The sequence below is a fragment of the Toxorhynchites rutilus genome, chromosome 3, assembly GCF_029784135.1.
Source record: "Toxorhynchites rutilus septentrionalis strain SRP chromosome 3, ASM2978413v1, whole genome shotgun sequence".
Taxonomy (NCBI): domain Eukaryota; kingdom Metazoa; phylum Arthropoda; class Insecta; order Diptera; family Culicidae; genus Toxorhynchites; species Toxorhynchites rutilus.
The window spans coordinates 1,331,217-1,346,347 of NC_073746.1; the positions used below are offsets into that span (position 1 = coordinate 1,331,217).

The 15,131-nt window shown below is 38.5% G+C and overlaps 1 protein-coding gene across 1 annotated transcript in view; it reads left to right on the forward strand.

The window, feature by feature from the left end:
• The first annotated feature begins 1,799 nt into the window (after window positions 1–1,799).
• The window catches only part of LOC129780435 (fibronectin type-III domain-containing protein 3A), a 105,992-nt gene continuing 92,660 nt past the window's right edge, over window positions 1,800–15,131 (forward strand). Inside the window, exon 1 of the mRNA XM_055788706.1 lies at window positions 1,800–1,979. The gene's annotated coding sequence lies outside the window, so the exon portion shown is untranslated. The remainder of the gene's footprint in view (window positions 1,980–15,131) is intronic.

The following is a 15,131-nucleotide window of genomic DNA, read 5'->3' on the forward strand; positions in this document are numbered from 1 at the left end:
CTCGGTCAATTTCGGGCGTAAACAAATTCTAAACCACCGAAAAATCACAACTGAGTGCCGATACTCAGAAAGAAAACAATACTGATCAGTTTAGACTCGCTAAACTATGGTTTTCGTTCACATAACGTATATTCATAAGGTTTTGTTTGTTGTGTCCCGCGTTAGACCTCTGACCATCTGGTCACTTTAGCTTAGCATCACATTTGGCGATCCGTTTTTAGTTATATAGTGATAAGATATAGGAGTCCTTTTTTCACTTGAACATCCATTTCCACTATCAAATGGACTTACAATTCTTGTCACGATGTAATTGTAGAACATATGGTAATAAAAGTTTCCGAATTTTCCCGTTTTCTTTCAAAGTTTTCCGGAAATTCTCAATTGTCATGTTTGGTTAGAATATGATGGTTGAAATATTTTTAATATTTCTATGGGAGACCCAGAAATATTTATCGTATGTATAATTTTCATCGAAAACTTCGTTTCAGCAAAAATGCATTAGTGTAAGGCCACCTTATAAGGTAAGAATATAAGGTGGCCTTACACTGTTTGGTCAGAAGTTAAATATTTGACACTTTTTGACAGTTTGGTTTAAAATTTGTACAAACACTATTTTGTTTGCCACTCTTCAATTATCAACAGTGGCAAACAATGTCAAACATCGAACATGTGAAAAAAATTGACTGAATAATTTAGAGTAACCTAACCATGTTTCGACAGGTTTGAAGAACAAACCGAAAAAAATATTTTGGGTGTCCGATGATTGAATATTTGCTTGTCGTGTTTTGTGTCGAATATATTTGATCAGTACACGTTGATCAAATTTAATCTGTAAAAAGGGTCACATATTTGGTATCGATCAAACAGTGTATGAGCACCCTTACGTGATAAGATAGAATGTGTATTAGCTTGAAAAATATAGAAAATATAGATAAATTGATGCCAACAAACACCAACGCCTCCGATTTTCATTTGACGAATTTACGTTGGATTTACAACCAGATGGCGCAGCGAGTCAAATGAGGATGTTTTGTTTTTTTGGTATGAAATTCGTTCAAATTTTCTAGAATAATCAGAATTTATCTTCAAATTTCCCGGTTTTATGTATTCTTTCCACGCTGAAAAGATTAGAAAATCATCATTTTACAATGTGCTATGTATATTACGAGGAATGGATTGTTATAAGTATTGTAACATTAATATTTTTCGTCTAAGTAAACGATGAATAGGGTGTTTTGCGCCAAAATACTGCAAATCCTTCTCGTATCGGTCCCTACATAATCAAAGATGTCAGCCAATTTGATATGATATTGGTTTCATCGCAATTATTCATAGTTTCAATAACCGGTATGCATTATCAAACTTAAAATTTCCGAAGATTATCTATGACTTTGGTCAAATCGCGTGTTGAAACCACCGTAAATATACAAATATCCAACTTTCTTACAATGTACTGACGACATTCAATGGCTGAAATGAATCTAAATTGAAATAAAACGAATAATCACCACCGAATCTTGCTTTTCAGTGCGTAAAATAAACAAGCATCCTCACTTTTGTGGATCTGAGTTCTAATGTAGATGTCGCATGAGCTGATTCAGCTTTGCGTAAATTCGTCAATTGCCTTGAGCCAAAAACTGGCACACAGATGGCGCAGCAGTGCCATACGCTAGCGCAAACCCCCCGAACAAGATGTCCGAAAGCCGTTTCGACCCGGTCACCATGTGCCATGTCGCGTTCACGCACACACTCTCAGCCGAGTCAGGAAAATTTGAACTGCTTGCTGCGTTGCATGATACGTCAATCAGTTTTCACAATCCGCAAGCTCTCTTCGTGTCATCGCTAAAAATCCGGAAAAGAAAAATCTGCAAATACTATTGCAAATAGTGTTCGGAACGTTTTAATTAGTGTTAAAATGTGTGACAAACCCGTTCGTCTGTGTCTGGTGCATGAGTCCGGCTGTTAGAATGATTATCCGTGTAAGTAAATGTTTGAAATATGTTATCTGATTGCGGAGGATAAATCCTGTTGGAAAGGTTGGTCATTCTTGGCACCGGGGGAATCGGCTTTATGCTCTCTTTCTAGTGCTTTTATGCTCTAATCCTTCAAGCCAAGTCCCACGGCACGATTGCTAGTAATAGCAATAAAAAGTGGACGTGGATGGAAAATACCAGACATAACACTCTGAGGCAACTTTGTACGAGAAAAGTGAGTGCAACACTGGATTATGTGCGGAGAAGAGAGTGCGCTTCATGAAGTTCTGGTGAGGTTCCATCCCAAGTCTGGTGGCTTTGCCGGAGAAGCAGATGCATTCGTGGCTGCGGCCTTTGGCTGGTTCAATCATTTTTAGAAACTGTCACAGGGTCAACAAAAAAAAAACGGGACGCTGGCGTGTATGTGGGCGTTGCTTCTACGATATGGTGTTGTGGGTGGTGTATGGATGTTGGGCTTGCTAAGCAAAAAAAAAGACGACGGGAGAAAGAATGAGTATAGCGCTCCGTAGACGGTCATTTTTTGTCTATGTTGCACACTATACAGACACTATTGCTGCTAATGTCCCGTTGTTTCACTGTGCCTTGGGAACTTTGTAGAATTGCAAAGGATAGTTACGTTGCGTATTGAGGGATGGAAGAGATCGAATTTGGTTCGATTCCATGGGTCTAATATTTACATTCCATTAATTTACCGACAACTTCTGTGAGAGTATGAACCTTTTGGAGGGGATTGAGGTACGAGGCGGGCGGATGTTTTGCATACTTTCATTCGAACGGGATTTGTGTACAGACTACCTTCCGAAGATATTCAGTGACTCATTTGATGCCGCTACACGTTCAGCCTGGAACAATATCTACTCGAGAAGCTTGCAAATGGAATGATCCAATCATATGTCAGCAGTGACAATGTGCGTTACTGAACAAACACGATGTATTCGAAGTGAACGGCGATATGGAAATTCCAAATTACGATTACATCATTTATGCCCACGTCTATTTTTTTATCAATTCAACTGAAGCTGTGACGTGTATCAGAAACGATGCAGATTGAGTGCTGGATAACTCTATTAAATTTCTATAGAATTCTTTTTTATTCGATCAAAAAAAATAATAATTTATCAGATATTCAAATGTACGATACAGGGTTACCATATCTACAGAATAATCTGTATTTATACAGATTTTTCAGGCTTTTTAAAAGCAAGAATCTTAAGATACAGATTACATATATTCGGGATTTAATACAGAATTTACAGATTTTCTGAAATAAGGTTCCAATTTTATAAATTTTTATAATTTTTTTTCCGATCACTTCACGAAAATTCTCCATTTCGAGAGCTTATTTCTTAGTCATTTCTTTATGAATTTACGAGATGTCGATCTATATTGCAATCGATTTGAACACTCCCTATTAATCTAATACTGTTTAGATTATTATAAAAATTCCAATAGCTCATGCTGTGAGAACTTTCAATTTCCCAAACATTTGTTACGGTTTCAAGGCGTTCCTTTAACACGGAATAGTCGGTATATGTAAAAGTTGCCCAATACGCAAACTCGGTTGAGCGAAGGAATCAACCTTTCTGAGTCTGGATTGGCAATTTACAAAGTTGAAGTAGAAGAAAAGCGTCACGAGAAATAACCTATTCCTGGAATAAACTGAATTGTCTGCCTTCGCACTAATTCCCTACGGAACGAGCCACGAACGGAAGCTAATCAGACTTATTCCTTTCAATAAATTGAACTGACTGCCTTCGCACTAATTCCGTACGGAACGAGCAACGAACGGGAGCTGATCAAAATATCGAACATCAACTAAGCGGGAGGATCAACGAGTACAAGATCTTCACGAACTCCGAGCGCAAATTATACAACTATTGCTGCGAACGTTGGAAGACTTGAATCTGAAGAACTCTCGTCAGTCGATTCAATGGAGGTGGTTTCGGACTACTTAATCGTAAGACACGATTCCAAAGACTACTTGCTTTATTCAGAGAACCTTGGGTTTTTATACAATTTTAGTTTATCCTAAATCTACCCTAAATTTAAGTCTAACGTGCGAAAGAAAGAGAAGACTATAAACGTCCTTGCTTCTTTTCATACAAGTCCTTTACCTATCGCTATCTGTATTTCAAAACATACGATATCCATAACTGCATTCTAAGAGCAACGGAGCCTAACGCGATAAGAAATGTGTGCGATTGTTTTCGGTTCCTTTCCTTTCTACTAGGTTTTATTGCACCAGGTTTTATTGCACCCGCTCCCGATAGGATTGTTATTTTAGGATCTTACACACGGTTCGCTCTTATCGTATAGTGTTTTTCTTCTGTCCTTCTTTCGATCGTTTACGATATTGAAATTAAATTGCTAAATTCTTTCGATTTCTTACATTTCCCCTTCCGTAAATCTACCTGCTCGAATTTACACTTCAAAGAATTAGCAATTGTATAAGTATTCAGTTGTTTTTTTTTATAAATTTTTGTTAGCTATTATCTAATTCACTTTTAATTATTTTAATTCACTAATTCACATTATTTATACTCTTGGTAAAATTCGTCCACAAATGGGTTGTGTTGTCGTATCTTCCATAGGTATTGCCGTCTCCCTAGTCGTAGCAATATTGATGTCATCAGATGGTTCAGTCTTCCTTGAATTGATTGATGTTTCACGTAAATGTCGTACTGCATTCCGGTGAGAAAGAAACGTTGTGAGTGAATCCCAGCAAGATGCCATCAATTGCCAGCCGAATCCATATATGTCGTATAGAATTCTGCCGTGCATGATTGTATCGACGATAAACTTTATCATCCTGCCCATCATATATAGACCAATCGCCGTTGATGTGATGTTTCCGAGCCATGTAGACCAAGACATAAGCCGCATCCAATACCTTGTTATTGCATCGTCGATTACATCTCCAGATACTAAGGCTCCGAAGTTGAATCCTTGATCATTGGGTCGTTGTCCAATCAGCACCTTGTGTATTACATTCGTTGCCACTCTACGATCTCCTTGTTCATAAATCATATCCCTCATCTTTTTAAGATTGTCTGCATCATAGACACCACTTTGCATTAGATTTGGAAGAGGTGTGTAGGACCATGTTGTAACTATGTCCGACACTAATTTCTCTGGTGGAGTTGTTTCACGTAATCGTCCATCAGTTGTATACCATTTTCCTCCGAACATGAATTTTGCTGGTATTAAAGGTGTGCAATCTATTTCAATCCCGCGGTTCTGGAGTATTCTTGTCACAGGTGCCAAAAACATCGACCTGTTGTTAAATTCAACTGGAATTTCTTGGAAGCATCGCGCTTCGGATCTTGGCGTAACAAATACTGGTTTGCATTCAATAACATGAAGCACTTCCCCAGCAACAACTGCTGTATATCCTGACCTCTTCATTATGCTCGATACAAACTCCGTTGGATTGATTCTTGCTAATGTCAATTTAGTTTCCAGTAGAGCCTTATCTAGTTTGCACATCTCTGTCATAACCGAATTGTATACGTCGTCTAATTTCTGACCAATGTAGTTTTCGACGAATGTTATTTTCGAATTGAAGTAAGTAAATAGATCATTATTTGAACCTGACGTAGGTTTTCTAACAAATGGCGATCTCATGTTGGATAACTCCAAAACTAATATTCTGGGATGGTCTGTTTTAAACCCAACGTGTCCACATATATATGTCCTTGCTGTAGTTTTTATCGAAAATAAATGTCGTTCCGATATTGTGCTGTACACTACAACCTCTCCAATGGTTTTCATTTGGTTATTCGTTGTTTTGTTGACAACTCCTTCAAAAATAACTTCAAACTCGCTTTCTTCACATCTACGGTTCATGTCGATGTCCCAAGTTAGATAGCCTTCTTCAGCGTCCAAACAACGTCCATGTGTGTATGTACACGTTAAACCTCCTTTCAACATTATCTGGCTACTTTCAATGTCTACAGAGGCGACATAATCTTGAAGTGTAATCGTATATTCATAATATACTAAGGCGTTTGTCCACGTGTATAACGGCGTTTTGTACACTCCTCCACTGCAGGAACTGCCAGTTATTGATCCTACCACCAATACTTGACCTCTATTTGTGCTGTTGAGATTCAATTCCTGAATAACAGTGTTATCGGCTAGTGTAACTGCTCCACTATAGTGAGCTTTTCGACATTCCTCGGATGAAAACTCCTTCACGATGTAGGCAAAGCCGTGTTGATAATCAGATGTGTGGGAGTGCATACCACAGTGTCGAATCGACCTCTTGATGATGACTTTACATTGAAATACCTTTGTTTGAATTTTCGAATTTCTTTGTAACATTTGTATCCGAAGTTCCGTTGTTGTCAGGTTAGTTGTTGGCGGTAAGCAAGATGCCACATCCAACAAAGAATATGAAGTCATATTTACATCTGCATTGGCACAGTCGTATGCGATCAATCCATGAGATGTTGAGCCTAGTACACTGCATCCCACGAATAACATTGCAGCAATCAACAGTTGCATGAGCGTTAACCGGTTAACTGTATCTGATTTCCATCTTATTCTCCTTCTAGATTCGCCTTTTTGAGAGTAATCCGATTGTACCAAAACTTTTGAAGTTTCCGCTGTTAATACAGTTGTAGTACAAGGATTGATTCGTCGTTTCTTTTTCTTCGGCTCAAATTTCTCACAATTCACACTGCTGTTTCTTTCAATAACTTGATGGAGTGCGGTAAATGAGGTGTTCATTTTGTTTACTTCTTTAGACGTTATGTCTTTCAGAGCGGCATCCTTGCGTATATTCAATACTGCTAGCTTATGTGCTGCTCGTTTAAAGGTCCCTTTGGGTGTTTTAACGAACGCTGTACGTACTTGGCCGTCTTTTCCTTTTATAACTCCAGTTACTCGTCCTCTCAACCATAGGCCCCAACGTATAGTACTGTCTGTTATCAATACTATGTCGTCTATTTCAATGGGCTGAACTTTATGCGTCCATTTTTGTCGCGATATTAATGTTGGTATATATTGTTTCTTGAATCGATCCCAAAACTGTTGACTGTAGTGGTTCACTAGTTCCCATTGAACTCGAGTGAGGTTGTTGCTGTCCAAATTTTGAGGTGGAACGTATTCACCTGCCCGTCCAATTAGGAAATGGAACGGTGTTAGAGCCTCTTCCACATCATTATTGCACGGTATGTGTGTTAGTGGGCGACAGTTTAAGATAAACTCTACTTGTATTAGAGCTGCTCGTAACGTTTCAGGATAAGGTGTCCGACTACAACCTATCATATAATATAAATTGTCTTTAATAGTTCTGATGAGTCGCTCCCAAACTCCTCCAAAGTGCGGTGATGCTGGTGGGTTAAAGGTCCATTCTATCTTCAGTTTTACAGCTTCAGATTTCGACATCCTTTCGTCGATTTCGTGGATTAGTTTGTTTAGTTGTTTTTCAGCTCCAACAAAATTTGTGCCATTATCGCTGTATACATGTTTGATCTTTCCACGGCGGTTTTGAAAGTTTTTAAAACACATTAGGAAGTGATCTGTATCTAACTTCTCAGCCATTTCAATATGCACGGCTCTCGTAGTCATGCATGTAAAGAGCACGCCCCATCTTTTCTCTATTGATCGTCTTACCAATACTTCAAAAGGACCGAAGTAGTCCACTCCAGTATTCGTGAATGGATGAGCATACAAATCTACTCTAGCTGCCGGTAATGGTGCCATTTGAGGTGGCAAAGGTTTAGCTTTCATTATAATGCATTTAGAGCAGTCCGTTTTTATTTTGTTGAGAACTGTACGCATGTGTGGTATATAATACCGTAATTGTAATGCTCCAAGTACTACGTTATCCGAACGATGAAAGTATTTTTGATGATATTCAGCAACGATCAAACGTGTTCCATGGTCTTCAGCAGGTAAAATCACAGGATGTATTGTATTCATTTGCAATTTAGTTGCATTTTCGAGACGACCTCCAACTCTCATTACGTTATATTCATCTAGTATTGGAGTAACCGCTGATAACTGTTTATTTCTAATATCAACATAACCGTTTAATTCAATGTCATGAATTTCCTTAGCGAAATGTGTCATTTGTATTTTACGAAACACAACTCTTTCTGCAATTTTTCGATCCTCATATGTTATATTGCGATTAAAATTAGATTGTATATTCAATCGTTGGTTTTTCTTGTATTGCAGCCAATCAACATATTTTTTCACAACACATACATGGTGTATCAACACATTCCAACTGGAGTATCGTTTGATTCCGATGAATATAGAACTTGTTTGGTGCAATCCCACTACTTGTCTCAACTCTTCCGTTGACTCCTTAATCTTCCTGTTAGGATATTCGATCACTGGCTTCTTAAGGAATTGAGGTCCTTTTGTCCATATAGATTGCCCTTTGAAATCTTTTGTAGCTTCGTCGGCGGGATTTAATTCAGACGGTATATAACGCCATTGCTGTATATTGGTTGTATCTAAAACCTCAGCAACTCGATGAGTGACGAATATTTTATATCTTCTATTCTTCGGTTGTAACCATGACAAAACATTTTCCGAGTCTGTCCAGTAGGTAATACTATCTATTTTAATTCGTTGCTCGTTCTGAATGGTATTTGTCAATCTGGTTCCTAGTAAGGCTGCTTGTAGTTCCATTTTTGGAATAGACAACTGATGAATAGGTCCGACTTTTGCCTTTGCTGCCAATAATCGTATATAAACCGAGCCGTTTGCAATACAACGTAAGTATATAACTGCAGCGTATGCTCGTTCAGATGCATCTACGAATGTATGTAGCTCCAATTTTCCTGCTCCATCCGGTATTATACACCTGGGTATTTTTACGTTAGAGGCTTGTTGAATTTTCGCAAGCCAATTTTGCCACTGTTTGCTCAAATGTTTGGGTACTTCATCATCCCAGTCTAACTCGTCTTTGTGCAGCTCTTGAAGCAAAATCTTTCCCATTATCGTATAATTTGATATCAATCCTAATGGATCATACAAACTCATAACAAATGCTAACACCTCTCTTTTCGTGGGTAATCGTAGCGTTTGTCTTACTTCATTGCTCAGCTTCTTCAACGATAATCGATACCCGATCAAATCCAGTTTCGTGTTCCAATAGACACCAAGAACTTTTTCAGCACATGAATCCTTATCCTCTATTACCTTAATGTCGGTAGATTGGATCCGATCGCTGGATAAATTGCTCAGTAATTCCTTACTGTTCGATATAAAGTTTCGAATGAAGAATCCGCCATGTTGGTGTATATCGATGACGTCTTTGGTAATAGCGGTTGCCTCTCGAATGTTTGTAAAACTATCCAGATAGTCATCCACATAGTGTTGTTTTTCAATTGCCAGGGCTGCTTTCGGTTTCGATTCCATAAATGCTGCAGCGTTTTTATTTTTCACTGCTTGCGCGCATGATGGTGAACATGTCGATCCAAAAATCATTACCTCCATAATGTATACATCAGGTTCTCGATTGTTTTCACAATCTCGCCATAAAAATCGTTGAGCATGCTGATCCTCCGGTTTTATTTTGACTTGGTGGAACATCTCTTGAATATCTCCACAAACTGCAATACGTCCCTCTCTGAATCGCAGCAATACTCCAACGAGTGATGTAGTAGCATCAGGTCCAGACAAAAGATTAGAGTTAAACGATACGCCATTTATTTTTGAAGCTGCATCAAATACCAATCTTGGTTTTGGAGGTATTTTATTCTGGTTGTGAACTATAAAATGCGGGAGATAGTATGTTCTCGGAACCGCGTTAATTAGCTCTGAATGTGCTAGTTTTCTAGCATATCCCTTTTTCACATAATCAGCGAAGGTATTGATAGCCCAATCCTTCAATTTTTCATCTTGTTTCAATTTATTCTCCATAATCACCAATCTCCGTAAGGCTGTATGATAGCTGTCCGGAAATTGTACATCTTTGGTTTTCCATAGCAGACCGACCTCGTAACGGTTGTCTTTTAGCTTGATGGTGTTGTCGAGAATCTGTTGTGCTCTTTCTTCCTCTGGTGATCTTGGCAGTTTTTCCACTAATTTCACTCCAAAATCGTCGATTGAGAAGTATCGCTGCATCATTTTGCTCATCTCCTGTTCTTCCTGGATGACCATTGTATAATCTTGACGGTTTATGTTATACTCCTTTCCGTATATCACCCATCCGAGTCGCGTTTTTACTGCCATAGGACCATTTCCTTTTACCGTTTTGATGGCACTCAGTAATTCGCTGTTGTCCAATCCAATTAACAATGTAGGCTGAGCTTCCTTATAATCTTGAAGCGGAATGTCCTTCAAGTAGGGATAATTCTTGGCAATTTGTTCCATGTCAACTGTTTGGATAGGAAGATTTAGATCATGCATAGTCCGGGCCATCACTGGTTTTCCTATGCCCTTTATCCAGAATTTTACCCTCTTGCTTGAGCAGGATTTTAAACAATCCTGTGTCCATTTTAATGTAAGCGGGTCAACTTTTCCTTCCAACTCTAACATGTTAGCCATTCTCTCGTCCAATAGTGTTACTGATGATCCTGTGTCCAGGAAGGCGTAGGTGTCTATCATTCTTTCGCCGTTTTGGACTGTTATAGGAACTATTTGATAGTAAAGGTGTTCCTTGCGTTGTCGATGAATATTCGTGGTTTCTTCGGGACCTCGTCGTACGTCAGCAGCCGTATCCTGATTTCTTTTATACTCCGATCCTTGATGAAGTAAGCGATTGTGCTCCTTGTTGCACCCATCGATTCCACATATTCCTTTCATGCTACAATTTCTCATAATGTGGTCATTGGAGTTTAGGCACTTGAAACAAATTCCTTTTTTAGCCAAAAACTCTCTACGTTCCAATATTTTCATTTGTTTGAAATTCTTACATTGGAATAGCCTATGACTGGCTGAACAAAGTGCACATTTCATAGTTTGATGAACATTAACTCGAGGTTTCCTTTCCGTAGTCGACACACTGTTATTAGACTTTTGCATCATACGGGCTATTCTTGAATGTGGCAATAACCACTTATTCAAATCGTTGAGTGTTGGGATCGAAGTGTTGCTTTGGATCACTTCAACCCATTTCACTTGTATCGTGTATGGCAGCTTCTCTATGATTTCCTCTATTAAACGATGATCACGTAGATATTCCTTTTGGCCCAGCGCCTCCATATTCACCACCATGTTATCTAGTGCGTCTGATATATCCGGAACTACGGTTCGGCTGTCCTTTTTGATACGTCTCAGGTCGTTCAGAAGTTCTTTATATACAAGATCCTTCCTTCCAAAGCATTCTTCCAGCTTTTCGATTATTTTCGGAACATTCTCTGAGTTAATCATCAATTGTTGGACGGTTTTATACGCGTCCCCTTTCAGAACTTGTTCCAGGCGGTTGAGGTTCTCTAAATTTGAGAAACCTCCCTCTGCCGTTGTATCATGGAATGTTTTCTTAAATTTTGGCCAATCCTTTGATGCGCCAGAAAATCTGGGTAGGGTCGTCAATGATTGCCTCTTTAAATATATAGTCCAGTCACTAGACATACTCACTGTTTGGGTAAATGATCGATCCGTGGGCTGATTTGTTACTTGGCCCGAGGATGACGTTGAGCATTGGCCTTTCATAGTCGCCATTAATTTGTCCATTGCATCCAGTTGTTGTTTTATCTGCTCATCTTTCTTCCGAGCAGATATTTCCAATGATGCTAATCTTTGTTGGATCTGCACGCATTTCGGGCAGATCCATTTTTCTTCCGCTGTCGGCGCGACCGTTAAGTTAACACAACCGATGTGGAACCATCGGTCACAATCGTCGCATTCAACCATATCCTGTTTATGGTCTGGTTCCGAGCACAAACGGCAATTTCCGTTTTGATTTTCCACGAAACGTATCATGGTGTTGCTTTCAAGATACTCAGCCGTTGAAATAATGTATAATTCTCAGGATCCGTTTCCAGTTGTTTGTAATTACACTTTGCTCACTTTTCAAGGCGTTGAGCCTTTTTAAGCTTTCTTAAGCTTGAGAGATTTATTTTCTCGCTTTCAGGTTAGCACACTTTCAGAAAGCTTTTTAAACTTTTAGTCCTGTTGGAATTCTTTATCCAACTTATTCACTTCAAGGTGATTTGCACTTTCACAAGGCCTTTTAAACTTTTAGTCCTGTTGGATTTGTTTATCCAACTTGCTCACTCTTATGGCGTTGAGCACGCGCATAAGCTTCTATTAAGCTTTTAATCCTGTTGGGTTCTCTATCCAACTGGCCCTTTGCTCATTCTTATGGTGATGAGCACGCACTTATGAGTTCGTTGGTAATGAAAGGCTCTTCCTCTCTGGAGCCACCAAATGTAAAAGTTGCCCAATACGCAAACTCGGTTGAGCGAAGGAATCAACCTTTCTGAGTCTGGATTGGCAATTTACAAAGTTGAAGTAGAAGAAAAGCGTCACGAGAAATAACCTATTCCTGGAATAAACTGAATTGTCTGCCTTCGCACTAATTCCCTACGGAACGAGCCACGAACGGAAGCTAATCAGACTTATTCCTTTCAATAAATTGAACTGACTGCCTTCGCACTAATTCCGTACGGAACGAGCAACGAACGGGAGCTGATCAAAATATCGAACATCAACTAAGCGGGAGGATCAACGAGTACAAGATCTTCACGAACTCCGAGCGCAAATTATACAACTATTGCTGCGAACGTTGGAAGACTTGAATCTGAAGAACTCTCGTCAGTCGATTCAATGGAGGTGGTTTCGGACTACTTAATCGTAAGACACGATTCCAAAGACTACTTGCTTTATTCAGAGAACCTTGGGTTTTTATACAATTTTAGTTTATCCTAAATCTACCCTAAATTTAAGTCTAACGTGCGAAAGAAAGAGAAGACTATAAACGTCCTTGCTTCTTTTCATACAAGTCCTTTACCTATCGCTATCTGTATTTCAAAACATACGATATCCATAACTGCATTCTAAGAGCAACGGAGCCTAACGCGATAAGAAATGTGTGCGATTGTTTTCGGTTCCTTTCCTTTCTACTAGGTTTTATTGCACCAGGTTTTATTGCACCCGCTCCCGATAGGATTGTTATTTTAGGATCTTACACACGGTTCGCTCTTATCGTATAGTGTTTTTCTTCTGTCCTTCTTTCGATCGTTTACGATATTGAAATTAAATTGCTAAATTCTTTCGATTTCTTACAGTATAGTCCGTATCAGGAACATGCATTGCGGTCTACACAAATGAGACAGCCCACCAGGTTAGGGATTCTAATAAACCGAACGTTGAAAACTTCTTTTGGAAAAAATGGAAACTTTTCAATCATAATTGATGAGCCTACCGTGCTGGGAGCCTTAAGTTAAAGGTGGAGGGTAGCTACAAATGGCTGCCACAATGGCACTCACTTCCTTCATCTCCCTCCCTTACCCCTCGCCCGATATACGAAAAAAATCAATAATTTTACGAAACAGTGTGTAGAAAATTATCGTTTTCGCACACTTCCGATTAAGTAATATCAACCAAACTCTAAACGATTACTCACAAGATATTAAATTTTCATCTGCCGTCGCAATGTATAATGGAAAACGTCGGAAAACTCGAGCTAGTGCTCTGAAAGTAAAATTTTCAATTTTCCGCAATGATTTTGTTTGTATTGGTGAAAGCATCGGGCCTGATTCTCGAATACACTTCACGGTGGAAACGAAATAAACGGCACGCCATTGAACTACGTTTTACGAGTTAGTGAAGTGTCGAAGATATTGAAGAGTTTTCAGGCAGAATGAACACTTTTCAAATAAAAATATTAATGAAAATTAACTTCTTCGTATCAAACTGGTATTCAATGTGAGTGAAAACATTGTTTTCTTCATGTGATATAATTGACGAATTTACGTTGGATTTACAACCAGATGGCGCAGCGAGTAAAATGAGGATGTTTTGGTTTTTTGGTATGAAATTCGTTCAAATTTTCTAGAAAAATCAGAATTTATCTTCAAATTTCCTGGTTTCATGTATTCTTTCCACGCTGAAAAGGTTAGAAAATCATCATTTTACAATGTGCTATGTATATTACGAGGAATGTCTTGTTATAAGTATTGTAACTTTAATTTTTTTTCAACTATGTAAACGATGAATAGGGTGTTTTGCGCTAAAAATACCGCAAATCCTTCTCGTATCGGCTCCTACATAACCAGTGATATCAGCCAATTTGATATGATATCGATTTCACCGCAATTATCCATAGTATCAATAACCGGTATGCATTATCAAACTTTAAATTTTCGAAGATTATCTATGACTTTGGCCAAATCGCGTGTTGAAATCATCGTAAATATACAAAACTCCAACTTTCTTAACAATATACTGACGACATTCAATGGCTGAAATGAATCTAAATTGAAATAAAATGAATAATCACCACCGAATCATGCTTTCAGTGCGTAAAATAAACAAACACCCTCACTTTTGTGGTTCTGAGCTCTAATGTAGATGTCGCATGAGCTCATTCAGCTTTGCGTAAATTCGTCAATCTCATACAAAAATTTCATCTGAAGATAGTTTGATATTATAATGATAAGTTTAGTGGGAAACTAATCTCGTATCCAGATGTCGACACTGTACCGTTGTCATTACGGATACGTTTCATTCCGTTTCCACCGTGAAGTGTATTCGAGAATCAGGCCCATCGTTATTTTTTCGACTCTGATGCTAGACAACATCATCGAAACAGCTATACAAACCAATCAATAAGACGTTATTCCTAAGTCATAGCGTTTCATGTCATGAAAATCTAGTGATAAGTCTAATAAGTGAATTGATCTATTTACGTACCAAAACCAAAACAAACGGTGTGCTTTGCCCTTCTCTTACAAACACTATTACCCAAAGGAAAACACGTAGTTTTACCTATATTACTACAAAGGCATCGTCACACCTTCATCTATAAGCTTTCAGGTATTATTTGAATTTTTGATGAAAATAAATGTCAGGTGAAAGATAATAGGAGCACCGGTAAGTTTCTTCGTTTTTTTTTTTCAAAAATTAATGCTTTATTCTGCAAAAATGGTTATAAATTTAATATTCAAAGTGTTGCCCAGTCACAACTTTTTCCCATCTTTCTGGAGATTCACGGATCCCTTTGCGGAA